This window comes from Lupinus angustifolius, chromosome LG16 (assembly GCF_001865875.1).
Source record: "Lupinus angustifolius cultivar Tanjil chromosome LG16, LupAngTanjil_v1.0, whole genome shotgun sequence".
In the NCBI taxonomy this organism is placed as follows: Eukaryota; Viridiplantae; Streptophyta; class Magnoliopsida; order Fabales; family Fabaceae; genus Lupinus; species Lupinus angustifolius.
The window spans coordinates 10,752,580-10,762,659 of NC_032024.1; the positions used below are offsets into that span (position 1 = coordinate 10,752,580).

At 35.4% G+C, this 10,080-nt stretch overlaps 1 pseudogene; it reads right to left on the reverse strand.

Moving 5' to 3' along the window:
- On the reverse strand, positions 4,071 to 6,732 carry LOC109329030 (annotated as a pseudogene).

The following is a 10,080-nucleotide window of genomic DNA, read 5'->3' on the forward strand; positions in this document are numbered from 1 at the left end:
CAAATTCATAGAACTTGAGAAAATGAGAATGTGGATCATCATGGTCAAGTCTTGCGGAAGGAATACCCATAACTAACTAGACAAGTCCAGTTCTCATCTCAAGATAGTGAGCATCCCTTGGTGGGTTCCTCGACGCATCATAATCAAAATTAGGGAATGGATTCATACCTCCTAAACCACCGGCTTCGGTGTTGGGGTATTGTTTCTCATCCTCTAGAGCTTCTTCGACTATGGACTCCAAGCTATTATTTTGCACTTGTTGTTCCCTTAATCGGGCAAGTTGCCTTTGTTTTCTTGCTCGACTGTTATTCTTTCTTGCGGTTCTTTCGATCTTCAAATCAAATCTTAATTGAATGTTTGGAGTTTTACCTCGTATATAATAAAAAAATAGTCTTTGCAAGGAAAAGAAAGGCTAAAAACTTAAAACAATAAAAAATTGAAATGCTACTAATCTTTAGACGCAAGTCCCCAACAACATCTCTATTTTGCTAATCGGCAAACAAGAGTATAAATACAACCTTGGTGTCGAAAATAATTATATGAAATATTTTTATCATATCCACATAGACTTGCAGAGATTATAGCCTTTCAATTAATATTATTGTTTTAAGTTAAATTAATATGTTTGTTTGAGTGATTGACCCAAAAAGTTCAAATTTATAATATAATTATAAAGGTAGTTGGGGTTGAACTTCACATTCATTATCAGTACATACCTAATTCTTTATTTTATATCCACTCGTAATGATTAATCCTTATAAGAACCTCAAGATTACTAACAACTAATGTCTTAGTCAGTTAACAACTTTTGCAATAAAGACTTATGTCTGGCAATTTTAATTCATAAGATAAATAAATATGGCTTGCAAGCTGAGTAAAAATGCAACATCTCAGTTGTTCTAGTCGCCAATGTCTTGGTCTATACTAGTACTTTACCAAAAATAGTTCTATGTCTATTAACTACAATGATAAAGTTCAGTTTTATAAACCTTCAAGAACATCTCTACGTATAGCAACATATGGTATTTAGTTTGAGAGTTATAAAATCATAATATAAATTCTATGTCTAGATACCAAAAAAGTAAAATGTATGAAATGACAAATAATACAAGTCTATGTCTAGCAAATATACTACTTGTTGAGTTATGCAAGTTCATAATAATTCATAAATAATTTCAGCAATTTATTCAAGTATCATTCAGGAAGTTGATCAAACTATAAGAAAACACATGGCACGCTGAGCGAAATCCAGGCAGAGAGTTTTGTTCCAATTCTTTTAATTTATATGCTTAGCGCTAGAGTTGAATTGAGCGTGACTCTTCTTCCACTATGCATAGCTTTGGCATTGAGCGCATCTATCACATGTTGTCTTTTTCACTTAGCATGATTTTGGTGCTAAGCTTGGCCGAATTTTGTCCAGAAACTTAGAATTTTTCGTTTTTTCTTCCGGAATAACCCTGCAAAACACCTCAGGGATAATACTTAGTTAATCAAACAAGTTTTAATCATATATAAGTATAGTTTCAATTATTTTAGTTGATCAAGTTGTTAAAGTGCCATAAAATTAGTGTAAAATATAAGATCAAATTGACACTTAACAATTCAATACTCCAAGTACTTGATAAATGGGTTTTGGGTGCTTGAAAAAATGAGTTTTATACATAGGTACAAGAATAATAAAATATCTATAAACTTTGTCATGAGTTCTTTCCATTTTCTAGGTATTTTAATTTACGAGCAGCGAGTCTTTTGTTGGTAAGTGTCGATGATTTGTGGCACTAGTTGTGAATCACTAAAAATGGTTACCTTATCTGCTCTAGCCTCTTTTGCTAGCTAGAGGTTAGTTATGCACGCCTCATACTCCATCTTGTTGTTGGTAGTATGGAAGGAGGAGGTTAATAAATGTTCAATCGTCATACCTCACATATTGTTTAGCGAGATGCCCGCTTCAATGCCGTTTGGATTTGAGGACCTGTGCAAGTAGATTTTCCATGCTTGTGTTAGGTCGTCTAGTGACTGTTGAAGCTCGGAGTTGAAGTCGTTCATCACCAAGATTGTAATTATCGGAGATGACTCGTACTTCATGTCAAATTGTGTTAACTCATTAGACAAGATGATCATCTATCTGATAAGCTTAGGTTTGTCGAGGATTTGCTTGATTGGCTTATTGGTCTTGACTACCATTCGGTGCGATTGGAAGTATTATCTGATTTCCTGGTTTTCAGAATTAGGGCATAAACAACCTTTTCCTTTATTAGAGTTGTGATGATGGCCTCATTGATTACCTTGAGGTATATGTATAGAGTGTCTATGGGAAATGGCTTTGTTAGAATGGAAGGATAGCCCAAGTGCTTCTTGAAGGTTTTGAAGGCATGCCCACATTTTTCAGAATGGGATGAGAGCCCAAGCTTCTTCTTTATGTCGGCTAAGTTACACGTCCTTTGGTGATCTAAACTATATCTCTCAATCCTTCCTCGTGGTTGTGGTGAGCATCATTCCTAATGATGGGGTTAATGGTATTCTATGAGGAGAATGTTGCCTTGGGACCATCTCAGTGACGAAGGTCTCTTGTATTGGGTTGTTACTCTTTTCTGGTCATAAAATGCCTCAGTTTGTCGGACTATATGAAGTCTTTTTTTGTATCTTGCTGTTGTGTGCACTCTTCTGTGGTGTAGCCAAAACTATTGTGTAGCCAAAGCTATTCTTGTACGAGTAGTGTTCAGGAGAGTGTAAATGCCATATCTGGACTTCTAATGTCCTTTTTACCTCTAATGGTAGTGGTCTCTTCTAGTCTCTTACATATGATGGTTCTACTCTTTTTGTCCTTTGTTGGCATTTGGAGTTTCTGCCGACTTTATGAATTTTTGTTCTCGAGCATGGATGTTGTCCATGTTGCTTGCTTGATCCTTGACCAACAATAAACTTGTGTGTTGCCCTAAATTCGATTAGGGGTTCAGATAATTGTCTTTGTTGGGTAGGGTCTGTGAACTTGGGATTCGTTGGTTTGCCTTTGGGACAAGATTCACATGCAGAGTTAGACTCTTAAGTGTCTTGGGTGCGCTTCATCTACCTAGATAGTCTGTAACTATTGTCTATTCCACTTGTCCTTGTTTGACGGAGGTCATACAACCTATGTGCTTGTTGTTGAATGAGCTTATTTTGGCATTCCATCATTGTGAAAAATTGGTGGTCAACCTAAGGGACTCTAGTACTTAAGTTAGTATAAGTGTATGCTTTAGAGAGAAAGTAGAGTGAGTTTAAGTATATCTTCCTTATGAGTGACTTCACCTATTTATAGTAAGGCGTAATGGTCTATACTAAAAGAGGTGATCTATCATCATTATGGGAAGCATGACTTTTTATTTTCTAAGAGTGATAATATTATAGATTTGGACTACCTTTGTCGTGTGGGCAAGGTGAATATGTACTGTTTAGGCGGCGTATCCTTGCCTTTTGAAGGAAAGTTTTCCTGTGTTGAAGGTGTTAACTTGGCTATGTCCTGTCTTTATTGTTCTTTTCTCTAGCTCGGTTGGCCATCTAGGCACGATCAATAGTCATGTTGTCTGCTCGATTATTGGCTCGCTTCCTACTGATTGGTCGATGCTGATTTATCTTGATAGTGGGATGGAACATTCTTTGAAGACTAAGTAGAATTTTGTAAAATGAAAATTTAAAATATGATCAATAAAAGAGAGTGTGAATAGACAAAAGGTAAAGCTATTGGTATTCAAAAATATATGTCCACACTTGTTTTTATTTCTGTACACTTTTTAATTATGGCGACTGTGTCCACTTAACTTTGACTGAATGGTGGGTTATGCTTGGTTGGCCAAAATCTAACTCACCATATACAAATGAGAAAATTTAGAACAAATTAGTTCAATTTAGTTCAGTTGCAACTCATGATGGAGAAATGACTTTATTCACTTTGACAATTCTAAATTTTATTTAGGGTGTTCTTGAAATAATCATAACAAGAATATAAACTTCTACAAAAACTTATCTAGCTTATAAAATAAAACAAATTGATTAGAGAATCATTATAATTTAAAAAAAATCATATGTTACTGTAAATTGTAGATTGATACAATAAGATTAAGAATATGAAACAGAAAAAGCACCACTTTAGCTCAAGAACAACTTTAAACTCAAATTTCACCACCCACCAAGACCCAACCCAACAACAAAACTCACCCACCCAAGTAATAGTAAATTGAAAACATAAACAAATTTACATATGCACCTTCAGATATAATGTATACTGTAAAATATTCTGACATAATAACCACATTCTCTTATGTGCAATGACCAAATCACCCTTTCCTAGGCATAGGTGGCATCCTCAGATTGAAGTTGACGTGGATGCAAGAACACATGGAGCCCATTCTTCATGAAGAGCGTGAGCGATATCTTCTGCTCCACCTTGTGACCTGGAACCGGAGATAGCCGGTAACGAAGCAGCACAGCCGCAGCCACAGACTTCATCTGCAGGTAAGCCAAGTCCTTTCCCAAACAAGTCCTCGGTCCAGCATTAAAAGCCACAAATTTATAACCATCCTTGGGCGGTTCGAACCGGTACCGGTCGAACCGTTCTCCCTGAACCGATAACCACCGCTCCGGTCTAAATTCCATGCAATCCTCACCCCATATCTTCTTCATTCTCCCAACAGAGTATATCGAATACGTCTCCGTTGAACCTGCCGGAACCACCGTCCCATCCGGTAACACATCATCGGCCACCACATACTTAAAGTCCTCCGGCACCGAAGGATACAGACGCAGCGTTTCAGCCAAAGCAGCCTTCAAATATACCAATTTGTTCGCTTCCTCAAAATCCACCGCTTCCTCCACCCACTTCCCCCGCTCTTCGCCTCGAGTTTCCGCCAGAACCGCCGTTAACTCTTTCAATATCTTCGATTCAACTGCAGGGTGGTTCATTACGAGCCAGAAAAACCAGCTGAGTGCCACTGATGACGTGTCCCTTCCTGCGAGAACAAAGTTTAAAGCGATTCGCTGAAGCACGTTTGGGCTGAAGCTTTTTCCGTCGGTATCGCGCTTCTTCATAAACCTCGAAATTAAGTCATCAGAAGGTGCTTCCTCACGAGTTTTAACGGCATCGATCATGTAAGTGTCTACAATCTTCAAACTCTGACTCAGTTTTTTCTCCATACCAAAACCTGCATGGTAAAGTTTGTTTTCATGTCAATACTAACTTTGTATACCATCAATTTTGGACCAAATGTTTTTATGCATAACTTTTCAACAAACTTAACACCATATTTTATATATTACACTTTTATTAATATCTATCACATTCTTTATTTTTTGTTGCACTAAAAAACATGTACCATCTCTACCTTACTTTGTTGTTTATTCAACAATTTTTGGCTTGCCTATGTTTGTGGGTTAGATTTTTAAAGTAATAAATGGAAAGCGAAAGTATTAAAGTTATTTTATAAATGTATTTCATAATTTTTAACTAATATTTTTTTTTCATCCAAAACTTAACTTGCAAATAAATCCTAAAACATTCTATTTTTTGTAATTTGTATTTTTTTTGTTTTGATTTCTGAAAATGATTTTAAATTGCAAAACTCAAATATATCTTCTATTATGAGGTTTTGACCCATGATTACAATTCTGGCATCTTCCATAAAAATAATCACTACCAAAATCACAATTCAAAATGATGTTTATCACATAAAAGAGCAAAAACTTATCCATAATTAAGTGGAATAAAATTACGTAAATAAAAATACTATGTTGATATTTAAAAATGTTGTGATATAACTTACCTAAAAGATTCTTGAACCTCCACAAGATATCAGGGAATAAAAGCCTATGCAGGGTAGCTTCCGTTGCAGTGTCAAATGCAGTTGAAAACGGGTTCTCGGCTAGATCCGGTGAAAGTGTTTCCGGATCCTTCCCAAAAGTGAGTCCGCATATGTTATCAAACGTTAACCTAAGAAGAAGATCTTGCATATCAACTTTAACGTTTTCTTTTGCGGCTTTGTCTAAAATGCACCATAACCGTTTCTTGATGGCTCGGTTCACCCATCGAGCCATGGCTTGTCTCAGGGTCCGTGTGGAGAACTCAAGCGCTGCAGTTTTGCATTGCATGAGCCATGTGTCACCGTCGCTATTGAAGATTCCCTGGCCTAAAAGGTCATGGAACGCGGTTTGCCACTTAGGGCCCTTAGGGTAGTTATCGAACCGGGTTCGGAGCATGTGCTCCATATTTTTTGGGTGGCACGTGACAGTGTAGAAGCCTTGCTTGCGAGCCAAGAAAGGGAAGGGGATGATGCAGGTTTGGTAGGTGGCTGAACCGCCAGTTTGGTGGAGGTTTTCAGCTATCCAATCGTGGAAGCGGTTCCGGTTGTTGAATTGAACCGGGAGGCTGCCCACGATGGATAGACTTTTGGACCAGTTAAGGTTCGACAAAAGAGGTAGAACCAAAAGAGGTATGCTGATAATGCAGCTACAAGGGTGTAGAAAATTTGGAGTGTATCTATTTGGATCATGGTATATGATAGTATGTTACTATGGTATGGTCTATTGTTATGGCACTTTTAATAGAACGATTTGAACTAAAAGGAAAAGATTGGTGCTTAAATATTATTGGATGTGGTGATGAGAGGGGTTTTGGAGAGGTTGTTGGGAATTTTTCTGCCCTTTTGGAGTAGCGCTGTTAGGTTGATAAAAACGGTATATTCTACGTGTGAGACACACAAGAATGGAAAACTTTTTATTTGGACAAACGTGGAAAATATACTATCACGCAACAGTAGATTTATGTGGGTGTAGTATTAGGTCAATGTATTATTTTAAATTATATCATAAATTATGTTTTATATCAATAAAAATATATTATATTAATTAAAAAATTAAAAAAAAATTATTTTTTATGTTTTAACTTCAATATTATTATCCCAGAACATGGTTTGAAAAACAATTTAAGATAACAGATTTTAGGTGTATTGTAATTGTTGGAAAATTTAATGGAAAGCTTTGGCTAGACATGTTTATTATGTTTTTCTTGTAACTTTTTCACTTTTCACCAGATTAGTATAGATTTTACGGAAGTCGTTACAGGGAGGTACAATTTCCATTTTTTTTAATTTCCCAAGGTAAATTGTAGATGATACTCACGAGTTTTCACAAAAATTGTGACTTTTAAGCATGATTATGTTAATCTTTTTCTTTTACCTGAAAAGTCGAGTGTTCTTCTATTCATGTTTTATTCTTTGTTTTTTCCAAAAAAATCGTACATGATAGGCACAACTTCTATTTATTTTTCTCCTAATTTGGTTTTACCAAATCAAGGGTTTTCCTTCCTACACACAATTGTGGACTATGTCAACAACTTTAATTTTGATTTAAAAAATGTTTTAGTAATAATTATAGACAAATAATTAAATATTACATAATTATTCTAAAACAATAAATGTATTCAAATAACAAGTATAATATATTGTCTTAATTGTTGTTCACCCTTCTAAGGTTTCTCAAGATCTTCCTCTACGCATCTTTTAAGTTGTGGCTTCTAGTTCTCCTCAATTTCCTAGTCTTCTTCCTCCCATTGTGAAGGCATAATAGAACGATAATATTCTTGAGATGTAAATATTGACAATGACGTGTTTGAACTTGCAACAAACATATATAACACTGATATATGATATTGAGAATTTGATCCCAAATGAGTGAATGAATACTTAGGACGATATGATATGAAACCTTAAAAAATATAGGATTGTTCATGTTGGGGAGTAGGTGATGGGGTTTGTGCCTGAAGGTGAATATCTCCTTGAGTTTGGCTTTCATGTCGAGCCTCAGACTCATATATTAAGGCATATTAAAATGTTGAATAGAAGGAGCTCGATAGTAGTTCCTAGAGAAGGCTGACGTGTTTAGCTCAACTAATACATTCATCATATCTTTACAAGCGAAGTTGAAGTCATTTATTATTTGTATGAGGTTGTTAGAAGCATCAAGAGGATCAATCTGTTCATGAAGTCTTCTTGCAAAATTAAAATGTAAATATGTATGAGTATATTAGTTGTAATTAACATGATATAATAGCAACATTTAATTAATAAAGTGAAGAAGATCTTGCTCCTGACCTTGGCACGGTTCTGATGAAGACACCAACATCACCAAAAAGAAGAAAAGGAAGATGACTTATGAAGACAAATGAAGATAAAGCTTCAAGACATTAGATTAAGTCTTTGTAAGTACTTCTATCCTAAACTCTTAAGTATATACAAGTATAATTGCTCAAACTATTTTTTAGAAAATGTGAGACACTTTTAAAAGACTTAAAACATTTTTCAAAAATAGTGTGTAACAAGTTACTTCATTGAGTAACAGGTTACATGTGTGAGAAAAGAGTTATCCAACTGAAAAACTGATTTTTGAAAGCTGAGTAACTGATTTTTGAAAGCTGAGTAACCGGTTACTCAAAGTGAGTAACCGATTACTCAAAATAAATTTTAAGTATCTGTTGGACAGAGAGTTTGAGTAACCGATTACTCAAAGTGAGTAACCGATTACTCAATGTAAAATTCAAATTTCAAGTGGACAGAAAGTTTGAGTAACCCATTACTGAGAGCTGTTGGAAGTGTTTTTCAGATTTCAAAGTGAAAGGTTTTCACTCCAAACGAAATCTCTTCACTCCAAACAACTCATACACCTTCAGAAACCTTCAAAGGGTGTTTGTAAACTCTATATAAAGGCTCTAAACTCTCACACAAACAACACACAACTTTCATACAATTTTCTCTCAACTCTCAAAAGCTCTCACACTTTTTCCAAAATTTATCTTTGAACTTATTGCAACTTGTTCTTAAACTTTCAAGTTAATTTTGCAAAGTTGCTTCAAGTGTTTCAAAGACTTTTACAAAGAACATTATATACTTCTATATATATTCAGAGTTTGGATTGCAAGTTACATAAGTTTCATACTTGTAAAGGCAATCTGCCATAGTTGAATATTCTTCATTCTTGTAAAGAATTCTTTCTTTCACGGGGTGTGAAAAGAAAGGGGAATAGATTCACTTGGAAAGGTGTTTTCCAAGGGTATAAGAATTAGGGAGTGTGTAAGGTACATAGAGATCTCGGGGTGAAATATTGTAATTACAACTCATAATTCTTAGTGGAAAAATCTCTTGTGCGGCAAGAGTACTGGATGTAACCTTCGGTGGACAGGAAGGTGAACCAGTATAAAAACTCCTTGTGTACTCTCTTCTCCTTATCTCTTTCATTTTATTTCCTATTATTTTTCTGCATATTGTTCCGCTGCACTTTAACTTTGATTTTGCAGAAAAATCGGCCATTATTTTAAGACAACTAATTCACCCCCCTCTTAGTTGCACTCTGATACTTACAGAAGGAATCAGAATGAGAATGTTATAAGGAGCAGCACTAGCTAGTCGTTACCACTCAGCTTCTTTCACCTTCATTGATTGCTCAAATTCGTTGAACTATTGCATTGGGCTATCCTATTGATTTTGAACCTGTCTCATTTGGGTTCTGGTTGCGTGCTTTGGATGAGGTACAAATGTTCACTGGCTAACCCCAAATCCTGCATCCCAGATACGGCTAGGGTAGATAGGTAGTCATAATGTCTTATCAAGTATTATGTGACTATCAGGTTGTGCTTCCTTTTCTTTTAGGAAAACCTGACACATCAAGAAAAAATATAATGTTAATTAATCACATTTTGATAAATGAAGTATGGAAATTAAGTATAATTAAAATACGAGCACTTATAACACTTTTTATCGCTTCTTGAACTTGCTCATTATCGATGACACCATCTTTTCTTATGGGCAACCACCCATAGAACATCGAGTTCTACTCCATGTGGAGTCAGTTGTGTATCACTTTTGTTATCCAACTGCCAAAACATAACCAATAACAATGGAATTAGATATATGCATACATAACATAACCAATAATGTATTTACAAATTAACAATACTTACAATTTTTTCTTCGATTCCTCTATACCCCGCTCGAGAAGCTCATTATGGATACAAAGGCTTAGATGTCATCTTGCGATTTTCATTACTTACTTTATGTA